This window comes from Lissotriton vulgaris, chromosome 12 (assembly GCF_964263255.1).
Source record: "Lissotriton vulgaris chromosome 12, aLisVul1.2, whole genome shotgun sequence".
NCBI classification, from domain to species: Eukaryota; Metazoa; Chordata; class Amphibia; order Caudata; family Salamandridae; genus Lissotriton; species Lissotriton vulgaris.
Window position 1 is genome coordinate 799,166,179 of NC_141700.1, and position 17,474 is coordinate 799,183,652.

At 45.2% G+C, this 17,474-nt stretch overlaps 1 protein-coding gene across 1 annotated transcript in view; it reads right to left on the minus strand.

The window, feature by feature from the left end:
- RNF167 (ring finger protein 167) overlaps positions 1-13,365 on the minus strand; it is a 280,393-nt gene extending 267,028 nt beyond the window's left edge. Inside the window, exon 1 of the mRNA XM_086946212.1 lies at positions 13,260-13,365. The gene's annotated coding sequence lies outside the window, so the exon portion shown is untranslated. The remainder of the gene's footprint in view (positions 1-13,259) is intronic.
- Positions 13,366-17,474: the final 4,109 nt, after the last annotated feature.

Here is a 17,474-nt window from a genome sequence, read left to right on the forward strand (position 1 = left end):
ACAGGGAGTAGAGGTTGTCAGCATTGAGAGACAGTCATGCTGCCACATTGAGCAGGTTCACAAAGACACATATTCCAGCCACCTTTCCATGGTAGGATTCGATCACACTAAAACGTGACTACCCGTAGGCATTTACCACATTAAAAGCCAGGTAAGGAGAGCGGCAACTGGTAGCCTTGCTGGACAGCACTGACCGGAACAGCAAAGTTCTCTTGGAGAAGGAGCGTCCAACATTACAACAGGAGGGACAGCATTCGAGATATTCACCTGGAATACATTTATGTACAATTGGTCCAAATGGAACTCGGTGACGCATTGTGGGCTTGTCCAGAAACATATGGCCTGGATTTTGTACCCATGTTGGTCATCCTGGCTTAGAATGTACTGGGTTATCTTCCACACCTGCTACAGCTTTTATCCTATGGGTGTTAACAGCACTCTCATAGCACGTTCTTACTGCCTACATTCGGGGACCGCACCCAGATTCACATAGAATCGAAAGACTCTTGGCTGCACAATACACTCTCAATCAACAGAAACGAGAACTGCTATCACCGTGCAGTGTACAGAGACTTTGTCCTCATAAGCTGCACCAGATTAGAAACAGTAAAGTGCATAGACCGCGCCTGCATAAAGTAAGCATAGATTACAAATGCCACCAGCTGGTCACAATGTGCGTCTGAGCGCAGGATACAAATAGTGCATGGGCAGCAGTCAGTCTGTGGATACACTGCGCATCTTTAAAAACAGAGAGAGACCTTTTTTTAGGCAGTTTTGCCAGATTGACAAACAAATATCAAACTAATACATTTGGGGCAAAATGCCAAAATTTCATGGGACACTGGCACTTCTGGAAAACGAGGACAGTCATAAGTTCCAACAGAACGCTATGTGTAAAACTTACACGGGCGCCATTCTCACCAGGACAAAACGTCCCCGTAAACAATATAGAGAAAATGTTAACTTTCCCTTTTCGTTTACTTTCTCCACAGGGAAAATACTTACCAATGAGAAGAAATGCTTTCCCTGCACAGCATTAAATACTGGAGTGTACCTCCCCATTGCATGCCAACAATGCACTCCTTTCTGCCCTTGGCAGAAAATGTGTGCATTTCCTGAAGGCAGAAAGTACCAGGGTAGTGGTTTGTGGCTGCCCACAAAGTCGCAAGTTTGTAGCTGTTCTAACTTTTTTACACTGAAGCGGGATTTGATACCAAGGATGAAAAGGATGCTAACAGACCCAACCCTTCTGCTGAGCTCAAAGGAGTCAGCCCTGCTCCTTCTGGTCAACCTATTAATCACACTTTATTCAGGCCAAGAAAAGACTGAGGGAAGCTGAAAAATGTATGCAATAGCCTTCAGGGCCTTCATACAGGCAGATTCTAACTTTAAAAAAGTTACGATTCCTTACTATTTATTAAAAACCCGACCTCACCACTGACATGAATTTTTAATAACTATTTTTAAAAAGTCTATTTTCCAAATGTGTACCATTCCCAAGGTACAGCATAAAGTTCACCCCTGGTGCACCCAGAGGCCTACCCTCAGCCCTACAGTAGAAAGTTCATGTTCACAACCTTCATTTGTGTGGGTATAATTCTGCCAAACCAACCTCTGTCATTCACAATAGTCTATTTGTGACTTCAGTTGAATCGGAGTGTGCAAGCATGTTTGCGAATAAGACCCTATGTGTGTACTTACAACACACGTAACATACACACTGTGGAGCGTTTACAGTCTGTCCTATGTACACAAAAATGTATTCATCTGTGTGTCTGGTTTCATCAAGCACATAATACAAACTATGAGGTCGGCTTCTGGATTCTAGGTCTGGGAGGGCCGCGGTTGCTCCATGAAAATGCGCTGTCGGTGGGCAAAAATCAATACATTCTTACAGAGACATGCTGCTTTAGATACGTACTATTTGGCATGCGCAGGAAGCAAAACAAATAAATATCTGTAAGGAATTGATTCATCATTTAGGGTGGTTGACTACGCAACTCAAGGAATAACCACAACCCTAGTCAGCATGAACCCTCAAAGTCACTTAATATACTGAAGCTGAAGTCCCTGGTAGCAGTGGCACAAAGCAGACAGGCTTATTTTAGAGCAATCTTTCAAGCATTTATGCAGTATCTTCCTGAAAGTTCGTGCGGGGAATAGGTATATTTCTAAAACCTACCTTTCCTTAATATTTATTAAAAAACAGACTTGACCATTGAATTGGATTTTCAATAGCTATTAAAAAAGATGTTTAATTATTTTTCTAGCTAATCCCATGGCCGAGGTACAGTATTCAGATTTAAGCTGTACCCGGTCTTACTGCAAAGGACAGTTAGGCCCATCACAGAGAAAAGCAACATTTGTACACTATTCACTGTAAGGACCTTCACATTAAATTTCTACATATTCTACATTTAAATACCATGCACTCTGGCTTGTGGGCAACAAGGCCTCCATAGGGGTGACTTATCAATATTTAGAAAATAGTATAAAGTCAAAATGCAACACTATAAAAATCCCAAACCAAATAAAAAATAGAGTAAAATGTAATAAAAGATTTAAGTAGGACTAGCATCAAGAAGCACACAGTGCCAATGATAGTCAATGGTTGCGATAAATCGGGATCTATGTACAACGTGAGGCTGGACGCTATGGAGTGCGGGTCAAATACAAAAATCAGGTTTGCCCTGGTCAAAGATTTTACCTAGTCCTTTAAGTCCCAATCTACCACAAGAGTACACTTATAAAGGACCCCAGGACCTTAGGGGAGTCAGAGGCCAACAGCAGGGTCGAGTTCAGATCCAGTTGCCACTGATCAGCAGGGCAGTTGTAAGAAAGGTCTCTTGTAGCTTTTTGTATTCCTGTAACTTGAACAGGAGAGCTGCCTTATGACCCGGTAAGCCCACTTCTTTTTCCTGGGTCCAAAAGGAAGTGGGTCCAGTCCTCGGGGCTCCTCTCGGTTTACAGACAGCAGGTACAGTCAAATTCTGTTCTTCCTCCGGTCCAGCAGTGTTCTAAAGTCGGGTGACTGGAGGTTCCACATTTATGCCTGGCACAAGCTAGTAGAAGGAAATGCCTCAGGGACACGCCTTAATCCATGGGGTTGTAGTTTCCAGGGTCAACTACACCCACTTTGGGCATTTTCAAGACGGTGAAAATCTTCAGCCGCACTCAACTTGAACTCGTAGGGATTGGGTGTATATCAAGAGTGTTCTACGGTAATCATAGTGTGCTCCCACATTTAACACTAAAATGCATTTTAAGGCAGCCACTGTACCCACGACAAACCCAGAGACAAACGTCTGGTAGGACAAAAGCAGGATTCGTCAGCAATCTGATAGTGGAAACACAAGAACTGTCTTGGCACCCCGTTCCTTTACTTGTAATTATGCCCTATGTAGTATATGTAAAACCCAGAGACAGAGGTCTGGTAGGACAAAAGTGGGACTCTTCAGCAACTGGGCAGTGAATACCAAGAACTGTCTTGGCATCCCGTTACCTCCGTTTCAATTGTACCCCTAGTGTTAGGTGTGAACCCAGAAGACCAGTCAAGCATGATTTGACACAGTAATATTAAAAAAGATGTTCACAGTCCCTCCTGACCCTGCATGTTGATCTGTCCATCCCAGTGACTTTATTGTGTAGCTTCTGGGAGAAATTTTGTACAATATTTAGGCCAAGTACAGACTGGGAGATACTGGAGAAGCAATGCAAATTATCCGCAAGGAGCTTCAGGCAGGAAATAGGTAAAATTCTAATAGTTACTCTCCCATAATATTTATTAAAAAAAACAGAATTCAAAATTAATACTATTAAAAAAATCTTTAATTATTTTTCAAGCTACTCCCATTCCCAATGTACAGTATAAGGATTTTAAGCTGCACTCAAAGGACAGTTGGGCAGGCCACAGAGAAAACCAGTTTTTGGGCGCTATTCACAGCGGTGACTTTAACATTACACATCAACATGTTCTTTTAAATACTACGCACCCTGGCTTGTGGGCTGCAAGGTCTCCATAGAGGTGACATCAATGTGTAAACGGGATGTTTTGTCCCTCGAAAAGGGTTTATTTTGACAGATTAATTTTCAGTTTTTACACTTCTACAGTCCGATTACACCGGATAGACCTGAAGCCATGTTTGCATTCCCAATGTAGAGGATGGCACAATAGGTGCTACAGTCAGTCCATTAATGGCATTTAACTTCCAGGTTTTGGCACATTTTGTACCTTTTAATAGGGACTTGTAGGTAAGTTTTGAGTACCAATTAGGAGCACAGCAATTCACCCATGTTTATAAGAGGAGCACAGACACGTTACCACTGGTTAACAGCAGTTCTAAAGCCAGCAGAAACACAAGATGAAAAATCTACCTGTAACTGCACATGGCCCTTTTTCATGGTCTTTGTTAAAATAAAGTACAAAACGGTGCTAGTTTAGCACTTTCTGAAGTTGGGGTATTTTAAAAATATGCCAAGCACTATGCTTTGCAAATCTGTACACCCCTACATTAACTCATAATAAGTAGTTACCCATTATTTAGCCTCCTTCAGAGACATTACAGCCTAGAGCATCTTAGACTTTCTGTGGGGAATTCGAATTCATTTTTTCCCTAAACAATGGAAATAAATATCTGACCATCATTCACCAAATGTTGATAAGCCTCATGAGATGCATAAGTGTGACATATATATAGGTTTTGGTGAACATAGATAAAGGATTTCATAGTTTAAAGGATTCGTTTTTGTATAGCACTATGGTGTATTCCTAAACCATTTTTATGGGTTTATCTCCCTTTGAAAGTGTTATTTTTTCCATTAAACATATATTTAACTCTTGTTATGTAGCATTCCATTCGGCATGTTTTGGAGCACTACCAATAAACTACATTCCTATATGGAAACTAAGAATTCCAATTCTTTAGGACTTCGAGGAATCAAGAAATGGCACTGCTGGTTCAAAACAGTGTCCTGGTTACTAAATATAGAAGCCTGCGGTGCGCGATTATATATATATATATATATATATCTAGCCGCCCTGCTGTCTGGGAAACTCCTTTCACACTAAAAACAGTGGGGTCAGGGGCAGGCTGACCTACAAGTGAGACCTGTTCCACGAGCCACTGACGATACAGGTAAAACCTGCACCACAAGCCAGGCCTCGGATTAGCATGAGTGGGGGGGCTGGGCACTGCTCTGGGCCCGTCTATTGGCCAGTGCAGACATGATACTTCACATTTTACACTAAACTAACGGGGAGTGGAATTTTACTGTAGAATTTAGAAAAGTAGAATAATCGTACATTAATATGCTTAAGAATACGAAATTGTGCCCAACATTTTACCCCTTTGTTCTCCAACACATTTTGTTTTAAATTAGTGAATAATATCTTACCCTAACTGTTCCTGAATTTGGAAGAGAGGCATCAAAGAGAGAACGTAATTTGGTCAATATCAGACATTGGTCTAATCATGAATCACGGGTAAAACCCCAGATTCTCCAATTAAATAGTAGGCATTTAACTAACACAACACATCTTCCCTCACTTTTCATTCCCAAAATGACATCCTCGCTTCTCTGTTTATGCCTCCTCTTTGACCTCATTCCTTCATTTCCCTCCATTTCCTTTCTCTTAGTTCACCCTCTCTTCCCTTCCTTCCTACTGCATCCTCTTTTCCTCCATCCTTTCTAAGGCCTCTTCTTCATCTCCATCGTGTGCTGCTGTCCTTCTCTCCTCCCCCTGCCATCTTTAAAGAAGCCACTGTAGCTCATGTGTTTTTTTGTCAACCTTATCATAGGGCATGGGCCAAGTGGATAATTTCAATATGTAGACATATAGGAATTAAAAGACATCAAGTGTTTGCAAGTTCACTTTTCCTCCAACTACTTTTTTCCCCAACTCTGGAAGAAGGTTTACGTCTGCCATTGTCAGGAGTAAATCTCCAACATTTCTCAGTATAGGAAATTATTAGAGAAGAGTTGTTGAAAACCCTTAAAAACCTTATAATTTTGTAGATTTGCACAGACTCAAAAGGGCATTCAAACCCTGGAACTATTGCTTACGACTACCTTCAGCCCCAGTATGCAGATCTGAGGAAAAGCAGCAACATAAGGGCATTGTAAGTATTCAAACACTACTATGGTATGTGCACTGGCATAATCAGAGAGGCTTATATCAGAGCTCTTATATAATGAGATTGCTGACATAATTTGTCACCGCACTACATGGCATCAAAGGAACAAGTGGATTTTGTTCCAGGACAAGTAAATTTATGAAGCAACCTGCCCCATGGAAAAGTGGATATTTTATTAAATTCCACACCCCTGTTCAAAATGTCAGAGGCTGAAATGACCCAGACTTAATAAGGGCATCAATTAATAGGGGTCACCTGTCTGGCCTAGTCGTAGCTTTGTTCTCTTGAGAGCTGGCCAGATCAAACCAGCCAGGATGGACTTTCTACGGGTTAAAATATGACATCAAACACTCCCCAAATCTCCATAACACCGGACCCTTCTGTGAAGCACATTGCCAATGCATGGTAATTTGTCTCAATTAAGTCCTTCAAGAACAAATAATCATATATTCCTTGCCAGTGCATCTTAACACCGTTATTGTTAGATAACACAATATTCATAGGATTTACAGGCATGCGTAATGGTTTTGAATTCCATAACATGTTAACTGATAAAGGGTGGTGGCCACTAGTACAATAGGAATGTCAATCAAAAATCGCCCCTGAAAATGTCTTGCTTGTGCTCAGTATTTTACCCTCAATGTATTTAGTGTGAACATTTCTTGAAAAGCACTTTTGAACATCAGTTTGTGACCACATTTCTTTAAGGATATGTCCAAAAGCCTCACTACAATGTTCAAGCATGCGCACAATAGATAATACTTCACATACAAATTGTGATCAGATATGAGTTGTTACTTTATGCAACGTGGGGCCATGAAAAATGTTTTACTAACGGGGGACGGTGGATCACAAGTTTGAAAAACACCCCTTTAGAGGATGAACTAGTGAGCTTCTCATCTTAAGGGTATCAGCAGCCTCATAGTCTTGTACTTCTGGGAGAAAGCCAAAGAGTTATCAGATTAACTAGTATAACAATCATCAAAAGCTAATACTCACTGGACAATGTGCTAACTTAAGTTTTAAAGCCCCGCGAGTGCCAAAGAAGGTCATTACAATAGATTCAAAGGAGGTGAATTAAGTAAACGAAAGAGTACAGACACATCACAGACGCTTCTGTTAATAAGATTTCCGAATTTCCCTGCAGAAAGTAACTGTAGACATCAAGGTCCAGGTAAAGGAACTGGTCTACTACTTGCAATAAATTAATAAAATAAACTGATAATCTAACAAACACACGGAAGACCCAGACCAGAGGTCTTCAAACTGGGAGACAGGCCCACACCGGAGGAACGGAACTGCTCTCAGGAGGGCGCCAGTCACAGGCCAAGAGCAGCATCATGCTGAAAACAGTTCTTTGCTTTTATTGAAAAAGTAAAGAGATGGTAAGCCATTCTGTAATGGGCCATCGGTGACATCTTATGTGACACTAGACAGCTGGACACAAGCAGGTGTAGAGACACTGGGAGACCTATATGCGGAAGGTGCCCTGCTGCCCTTTGCGGACCTCGCTGCGGACACGGGCCTACCAGCTGGGCAATTCCTATTACACGCACTGACAACAGCCTGGGGTGACATATCTGGAGACCCACCAATGCACCACTTCATGCAATATCTGCATGTCATGGGCAATGGCTCCCATGTAATACACTGGCTGGCGCAGGCCCTCCTGACCCATACACAACAATCTACCCTGCCGCTGAGGGAAAAGTGGGCGACGGATAGAGGGAGAGACTGGACCGACAAGGAATGGGCAATGGTACTGGCTGGCCCGACTAATATCCCATGCAACCCTCGCTTCAAGGTCATCCAATTCTACATACTGCATCGCACTTATTTATCACCCGACAAAATAAACAGATATTTCTCAATCACAAATACAGCATGCCAGTGCTGCTCCCTGGTTGGGGCAGACTTCTTACATATGATCTGGCTATGCCCCAATATCCAGACATACTGGGACGAGATTGTGACGCTACTAACGCTCTGTACTGACGAAAATGTACCGCACATGTGGGAAGCCTGCATCCTAGGCCTATATAAACGCACCAAACTGAATAAGGTACCGGCCAGGTTTTGGGACTTGGGACTTATCACAGCCAAACGCCTACTCACTAAACATTGGAAGGCCAGCACTCCCCCACATATCCGACATTGGCTCGCCTCTTTCACTAACTGGGCACGCTCAGAGAGCACAGTTTTACATAGAGAGGAAACAGCGGGACTTAGGAAATTCCCCATTGCCCAGCTCTGGGATGACGTACTGAAGTCCTTACAGCAGACATGCCTGGACAGAGGGGTCACCTGAAGAAGCCCACACCTGAACTATCTCACAAGCATGAGACACTGAATATACTCTAGTGCCCGTTCCCCCCCCCTCCGTTTTCTTCCTTCTAAAGGAGTAGCCCATACCACACCGCTCATAACTGTAGAACACCTATACTCCGCGAACGTGTATGGTACCACCGATGCTCCATTCCACACCCAACTCGATCGCGCAGTTTCACAATCCTTCCATCCCCCGAGTGACGGAGCCATATCCCACTCCTTGTGCGTGAACAGACACGACTGTCCCACCCTGGAGACACCGCAAGGACGCCCTTGTGATGGCTCCCCCTTGCGCCCCCGCTGCTCTCTCACCTCACCCTGACCCCACATTACCAGATTCCACCTATTGCTGCAACTCCCCCCCCCCCCGCTCTCACACAGACACCCTACCCCTTAACAGCCCTTCTCTCCCAGTCTCCCCTTGTCAAGGTTCAAGTTTCAGTTTCCACATTAGTTCTATTTTACAAACCAGGACCTTTACCATACCTGATTAGACGTTCAGTAACAAGCACGTGATGCTGACACCTACAACTCCGCTGACACTTACTAACTTCACTTCATTCACATGATGAGGCACGTCACACATAACTTGAGAGGCGTGACAGAGGGACGCGCTCTCCGATCGTATACCAGTGGTCCTACACTACGACCTATATCCCTCACCACCATAGCAACATTACCACTACAAGAGAATGGCACACACGCTGAGACACCTGGCGTGCGGGACACGGCTATGACGGCCACTTCCACTTACCACCGCCGAATGGGACTACTCCTATGCCATGGTACAACACACCATTGATCCAACTGTTTGTCATATCGCAGCATCACATGCGACAGACCTGTGCTTCTTATATCCCTGATCCCACTGTTCAATGTTGCCAATGGATACTAACCATAGATGTTCATGGATTGCTAACAGCATATCCATGACACCGGAGATTCACTACCACATAAAAAGTACGAAAAAATCATAGACCTGACTGTTACCCGAGTTGCCCTAGGTATGATGTATACAGGTTTTATCCTACCACTCCGCCGGACCCCAGGGTTGTCGGCTACAAAGGCTGTGTTATCCTACTAACTATGCGTACAGATTCCACCTAATGCAGCCGGCCCAAAGAGGTTGTAGGCTACGCGCGGTGTCAAATACAACATGTGCAATAAAGGTCTTGGGAAAAAGGAAAAAAAAAATCAGTAACATCTTTTGTCACTTATATAATGACAGGGATTAGGAATGAAAGAGACAGGGACTCCACATAACCCTCACAGCCCACCCCTTCCCACCTTGTCTAATAAAGTATAACCCTGTGGATAGTTTTAAACTTTAGAAAGATCAAGCTGCCCATAGCGTATTAGATAACAGGTATTTGATAGCAATGTTTAAAGGGATAACTGATCATAACTGCAAAGCTCAAGTATTAAGTCGGTTTAGAGCCGCTCATTCTAGACAATTGTGAAAACATGTTTTCATTCCGGGGAACCATTATGATTTTTTTTACACTGGGTGGTAGAAGAAACGATACACACTATTAAGGGAAGAAACATGATTGGTGGTTAGGTTTGCACATTTGGTGCCTTTTCATGAAGCTAAGGTAACAGGATTTGTTCCACGCGGAACAGAGTCCCTTTAACAGCCCTTCCAGACTAATGGGTGTTTGTTGCTGTCCATGGTGAAACAAGCGGCTTGTATCCAGTCCCATTGCACATCTCTCCCCATATACAGAAAAAAACGAAGAAGAAAGGCAAATGTTATCATCCAGACAGGGGCCATGACTTTTGAAATTCAGCCTTCTCCAATACACAACAAAAAGTGATCTCTTCAGCATTTCTACCAGAAAAAGACGCCATGATGTTACTGTTGATTAGCTGGGCCAGTTCTGACAAGTGCTAATTCTAATGGCTGCTACAAAGTGGGAGAAGTTAAACAATAACCAGAGTACACCAAGAACAGAAATTTACAAGTCACACACATATAGACATGAAGAGAGCAAATCCCCCACTCAGCCTGATACAAAAAAAGACTCAAGACAAAGACCTCAAAAACTTAAAAAAGTATTTTGTGTTGCCTCCCACCTCAATTAGTAATGAGTAAAGTGCCATAATATGCACTAAAAATTCAGATGGTGAGAATGACATAACCTGTGAATTCTCAATTCGATCAAAGTACTACTTGAATCATGTATTTATTTATAAAGTTTTAGCGTGAACAAGATCCCGAAGGATATCAGAGCGCTTGGATGATTATGGATTACCAAGATTATGCGTTAATGATTACAAGTGCCCTGGCAATTTGTGATCCCTGCGCAAACACCTGTTTGCACACTGATCTCAATTATAAGTTATTAGGTGTATGTATAGTTGACCAAGTAATTACCAGGTACAATAAAGCGTGCAACCTCCATTCATTTCAGCAGGTCAAACTAACATGATTTAACCAGAGCACATGCCCCAGCAGGACTTGAAAAATCATTAAAATGTTACCAGACCTGAAGGTCTAGTGACTTTAATAATCTACTCGACCCAACTGTAATGCTCTTGACCCATAAACTTGCTTCAAATTATGGAAATATTTTAATTCACTGAGCTGACAATTTCTTCATTATTGCATATGAGATCACCTTCGAATAAGTGAGTTCTGCTGTATAAAAAACACTGGCTGATTTAAACAAATCTAGCCAACATAGCATTCACATGACCCCTGACTTGCCTCCTAGTTAATTAACAGCACTGTCAGCAGGGAAGGGGCTAAAATGTTTATCAAATCATGTTTAAAACCTATCCCTCTTAATCTATACTACTATAATAAAGGAAGAACTTTCAGCCTTTGAGGCGGGTAAACTCGGGAACCACAGCGCCAATCCACACACCTGATACACCGTTGGAATCGTCAGGGTGTGTAGATGGTTATAGGCTATATAAATGTAATATAAAACATTATTTAAAAAATGTACAGTAATAAAAAAAGTAGTCCCTTCGAAGTAGCGCCGGACGCGACGTGCGTGCTCACGTCAGGAGCGCGGGGAGGAGCGGCGTCTAGGAGTGCGACAAGGAGCGGCAGACATGGCGCGGGGGAGGAGCGGTGACGTGAGGAGCAGCGGACAGGCCAGCGGGGGAGCGAGCAGCGGACAGGCTGGAGGAGCGGCAGCTGAGGTAAGGGAGTGGCGGACATGGCGCGGGGAGGAGCGGTGACGTGAGGAGCAGCGGACAAGCCAGCGGCGGTGCGAGCAGCGTATAGGCGGGAGGAGCGGCAGCTGAGGTAAGGGGACCCATGTCGGGGCAGGCGGGGGACAGGCCGGGAGGGGGCCCGGGCTGCTGGACAATGTCGGGACGGGCGGGGGTCGGGGAAGCCTGTTGCTCCTGGACGAGGTCGGGACGGGCTGCTAGTAGATACATAACTAAAGCATGAAGGGGTAGGTAGCACAGTCATTTTCAATCAGAACACGGGGCTTGACTCATAAAACTATATAGTGTTTGGAAATCAAGTTTCTGCAAATATTTGCCATTGACACATTACCGAGAAACGTGTTCTGTTGATTTTGCTACTATTGAAAGCTTTGTTAGAATCATACTTCTGAATTACATAACAAAATGTGCTTTCGTAAATCCTGATATATTTTGAAATATGAGTATTATTCATTTGCAAGCTGTTTAGTGTTAGGGAAAAGCAACTGACATCCTACCGATTTTTATTTCACAACGATCATCGGACGGCTTTCTTAACAAAATCCTCCAACTACAGTAAAAGAAAGAAACGTAAACACCATTTTCCAGATAAGATAAGCATCGCGTTGTAAAAAGGCCTTGAACAGACAGCAAATATGTCAAGAATAAAACAAGATTTAAAGGCATCTTTATTGCTCATTCGCTTCCTGAATGAGCAGACCGTTCAGTAGGTCTTAGTAAATGGAGCTTGACCTGATAAAATCTTACTTGCCGTTGCGAGTGGGCGAGTAGATTTTTCGAGGCCTGCGATGCAATTACTGAGACATGCAGATTGTGGTGCAAAAATCTGTACATTTGCCTGATGATCCCCATTAAATGGAAAATGCTTGTCATGTGCGCTATTCATCACTTTTGATAAACTCTGAACCTCAAGGTGTCGGATTTTATCGGGTGAATTGAACAGCACCTGTCCTGCTAGGGCACTTGTAAGCAGACCCACTGTACAGCTAATAAACAACACAGCGAAGGAGCATTACCACAACACTCGGGTTCCAGGTACCTCCCAGGGGCGTCCTTTGGGGGAGTCTGCAAACACACAGGGACTCTTTCGAGAGCTAACACTTTACTTTGACAGCTGCCTGCTTTCATGTCAAGACCAGAGGCTCGTATGAGCCATCCCTGTGTGTGGTAGCACAGTGAGCAAAAAAACAATGGAATGAAATGCGGCCCAAGCCAAGTCCTAAGGACGAGATGAATTCATGCATTCAGCCATGGCTCTTGGAGCATGGAGCAGCCTCCGGGCGAGCATGCGCACATTAACTCTTCCATGTATGTAGAAGCCTCCCCATGAAACCCCCCAGGCTCAGGTTTGTACCCACAGGCAGTGACTGGAGCTCAGGCAGCCCTCGAGAGGACAGGCTTCTCCTGGCTCTGGCAGCCCGTCATAGGCTGTTCCCAGAGTCTGCCCTTAGACATGGGTACAAGAGCTAGTGCACCGGTGCATTGTGGGACTTGAAGTTTTTATAAAGTCGGCACTGTTTGGGGTGGCGGCGCAGCCCCCCTCCCCCGCAGCCCTTCAGTCCGCTCCCTCGCCTCCCCAGGGATCGCCGCTTGCCTCTCCCGTCTTCCTACCTCTGTCGTTCTCCTTCCCACTCACAGCCTCAGTGTTTACAATCTGGAGCGCCGCAGCAATGGCGGACCGGGCTGGGCGGGGCCAATGAGTGTCAAAGCCCCGCCCTCTTCCGGGTGGAGCGTGCGCGTGAGGTGCCTTTTCCTCCGTAGCGGTCACTCACGGGCGCGTGCTTCCGGCCGCGGGGCGCGAGCTCTTTCCTCGCGCGCTCAGGTGTCCTAAGTCCTTGCCGTCAGAAGATACGGCAAGGGATTCGACGAAAACGCTAGAGCGCTGACTGTAGGTGCGTCTCAGACCGGAAGTGGGAGCTCGCAGACGCCATGTTTCTGTAATAGGTGCTCGGAAGTTCATAACAAGCCTGTCGGAGCAGGCTGTAGGAACCCAAAGTTTATTTATTTATAAAGTTATATAGCGCGAACAAGATCCCAAGGGATATCAGAGCGCTTTGCATTAGGATGGGAGGAGGGACATACATGCAAAATCGCCAACAAGTAGTCATGAAAAACAAAAAGAAATGATCACTGATTCTGGGACAGTTGCACCATGGAAGGTAATACATTACTTTTATTTATTTTATTTTATGCATTTTTATAAAGCGCAGACTTTACCTAAAGATGTCAGAGTGCTGTACAATAGAACTAGTTACGTTACATGAGAGGACTGTTGCAGGAATGGAACAGGGACCTACTTACCTGCCGCCACCGCCGAGAGTCATTCCAGGCCACAAAACAACTCGCCTGAGCCGACGCCCAAGCCGCCACCGCCGAGAGTCCAAACTGCGCATTGGGAACCGCGCCGCCGCTCCGGGAGGACTACAACTCCCGGCAGGCATCGCAGCGGCGCGCGGAAGTGACGAGAAACGCGCCAGCAGAGCGCAGACAGCAGGATAAAGGGAGGAGCAGAGCGGGGGGAGACTTACTTACCTGCCGCCACCGCCGAGAGTCATTCCAGGCCACAAAACAACTCGCCTGAGCCGACGCCCAAGCCGCCACCGCCGAGAGTCCAAACTGCGCATTGGGAACCGCGCCGCCGCTCCGGGAGGACTACAACTCCCGGCAGGCATCGCGGCGGCGCGCGGAAGTGACGAGAAACGCGCCAGCAGAGCGCAGACAGCAGGATAAAGGGAGGAGCAGAACGGCAGAGCGGGGGGAGACCTACTTACCTGCCGCCACCGCCGAGAGTCATTCCAGGCCACAAAACAACTCGCCTGAGCCGACGCCCAAGCCGCCACCGCCGAGAGTCCAAACTGCGCATTGGGAACCGCGCCGCCGCTCCGGGAGGACTACAACTCCCGGCAGGCATCGCGGCGGCGCGCGGAAGTGACGAGAAACGCGCCAGCAAAGCGCAGACAGCAGGATAAAGGGAGGAGCAGACCCGCGTCGCGGGACGCGAGCGGGACGCCCGGGACGAAGCCCGGGCAAAGGGCGGGCCCTCTACGGCCCTCATCGGCACGAGGAGGCCAGGCTAGGCCACCCCACTACAATCATCTTCGCTGTGCACCAGGGACTTACCTGCAGGATTGCCTATTTTGAGTAGTGGTGTTTCAGACGCTAGTTGACCGCCTCCTGAGCCCTAGCTATCCAGATGGGGGTTGGTAAGCAGGCTATATAGCTTCTATCGAATCGCCCAGGAGCCCGGGATAAGGAGGGGGCCCACGTGGAAACGCCAACAACAGACAAACACACTGACGGATCTGGAAAGGAGTCAGCTGGATAACTGCACAAGTTCTGAAGTAAGACTTTTGTTTTAACCTTGGGAGTTATATTTTGTTATTGTATTGAGCTGTGGGTGTAAGACTATCACACACCTTCGCATAATTATGCGCAAAAGAAATCCTCACACGGCATCCGAAACACCAAAGAACACTATGGAAAACTACCTTGTTCAAGTGGTCAGCAAAATAAACAGCGAACGCAGACAATCGTTAGGTCTGTCCCAATCACCTATCCTTCCTCCCATGAGCCCACCCACCTCCTCGCAAATCAATGAGTCTCTGTTACTAGATTCCAACAACGTTCCCCATGCACCAGTTTCCCCAGTAACTGTCAACATTGATGTCAGTACAGTGAACGTGGGGGACATTGAACAACATGTGGATAATGACTCAGATGCACAGGTTGTCATTGAGGTTGAAGGAAATGATGGAAAAGAAGACGTGGAGGACGATCCACCAGCTAAACAGACCTCAAGGGCAATTAGAGCCTGTCGCAGATTGCAAAGCAAACGTGGGGGGGCACGTTCTGGAAAAAACAAGGTCACATCATCACCAAAGTTAAAAAGTACCTGCCAGAATAATGAGGAAAATAACTCGAGGGACACATTAGACGAGGATTTAATGTCTAAAATAGCGGAGCTGTTAGAAATAAAAATTCAGACAATTATTAAGCCACTTATCAGTAAGATTGATAAACTTTCTGCAGAGATAAAGAAACTTGGAAGTACACAAAATGTCCTAGCAGATGCAATAGGTAATGTCTTAAGTAATGTTAATAAAGGCCGTGATTCCCCAAAGAAAGATAATGAACCCAGGGTAACACCAGATGCTACCCCTCCAGGAGTAACTCATGCAGAATGCCCACAAACTTCTGGCCATATTACTAACAACTTGCCATCAGAAGCCCCAACTGTCCGATTAACTGATCCACCACATGCCACAGTGCCCTCTAGTCTTGAAGAAAACCAAACAGAATTTGTAGTTGAAGCAGCACCGCTAGTGCTAGTGCTAGCCAACACACCAACCTTACCACCGGACCAAACCGAGTCAGCCTCTTCATTAAAAAGTAAGGCACTATACTGGCTCTCAAATAATATGCGGATAGCACAGGGGGTGAACAGCGGCTGGCTGACGAAATTAAAACAGCAAGGAGGGTTGGTTGGATAGGAAACAAGCAAAAAAAATGGAAGGGCGACTGTGTGATACTACACTTTTCGACCCCAGCTGCCCTTCCGGATATTTTATCAAATATCCTTCCACCACAGAAAAGAAGTAGCTCTATAATCCCTCTTACACTAGAATTCTTCTATAATGAATCACAAAAGGCCAACAATCAAAAACCCCGGAAGCCAGTTTGGTCAACGAGAGATAATGGTTGGGGAGGGGGACCACCAGCTTTTGACACAAATTACGCTCCCCAAAACAGGGCAGGTCCATGGCTATTAAACCAACACAATACTTTTCACAACACTACTTCAGGGCAAAATTGGAACCAAATGGGCAGACGAGGGCCTGGCATAATAGCCAATAACTGTGGGCCTATAGGAAATGTTAATCATAATGGAGGATGGTTAGGCATGCAGCAGAATGTATTGTATCCTAATACCCCAGCACCTATAGGCAATGTTGACTTTAATAGAGGATGGCTGGGGTCTCACCAGAACCCACCCTTTCCCATTACCCCTGCACCTAGATGGAATGCCCCTATAAATGGTTGGGGCTTTGGAGCCCCATCCTACAACTGGGGAGTTAGCACCTCAAATAGGTTTGAAGCCTTAGCTGGCTTAGCTGACTGCGACTGACTTGAGGGAAGGGCTTTGACAACGCCAAGTAGTACAAACCACACATATCCTAGGTTGCATTCTGAAGTCGAACCAAAGCAGGTTGCACCTATTAAAACCTTGCAACAGCCATTACATTCTGTTGACTCAATGGCACAACAACTGCATTTAGAGACTTCTAGGGTAATTGCACCATGTCAGGTAGTAGAAACACGAGGGGTCTTAGGAAGTACAAAAATCATCTGCTGGAATATTGCGGGTCTGAAAAAAAACCTTTCAGATCCGTCTTGGCATGATTATCTAGCTAGTGGGGATCTAATCATGTTCCAGGAGACCTGGGGGCTTGAAAACTACTTCAAGGTTGACTAGATTTTTTTTCATACCCGCAGTAAATACAAATGGGGGGAGACCCTCTGGCGGATTAACAATCTGGGTGAAAATCACAGGAGGCCTGTCCTTTAAGCGAATTGATACAAATAATCCCGACATCTTACTACTCGAGTTAAAAAATACCAAGGGTTGTAGCATTTATGTGATCAATATCTATAGCAGACCACATCGATCATGTAAAGAATCAACAGTTGTAACCCACCTGAGTAATCTTGTGGCGGGATTTGATCAAAATGCACAAATGATTATAGGTGGTGATTTTAACAGAGGTTTTGAACCTATTACAGGTCTAGAAGACATCTATAAGGATGAGGACAGTGCCAACAATATTC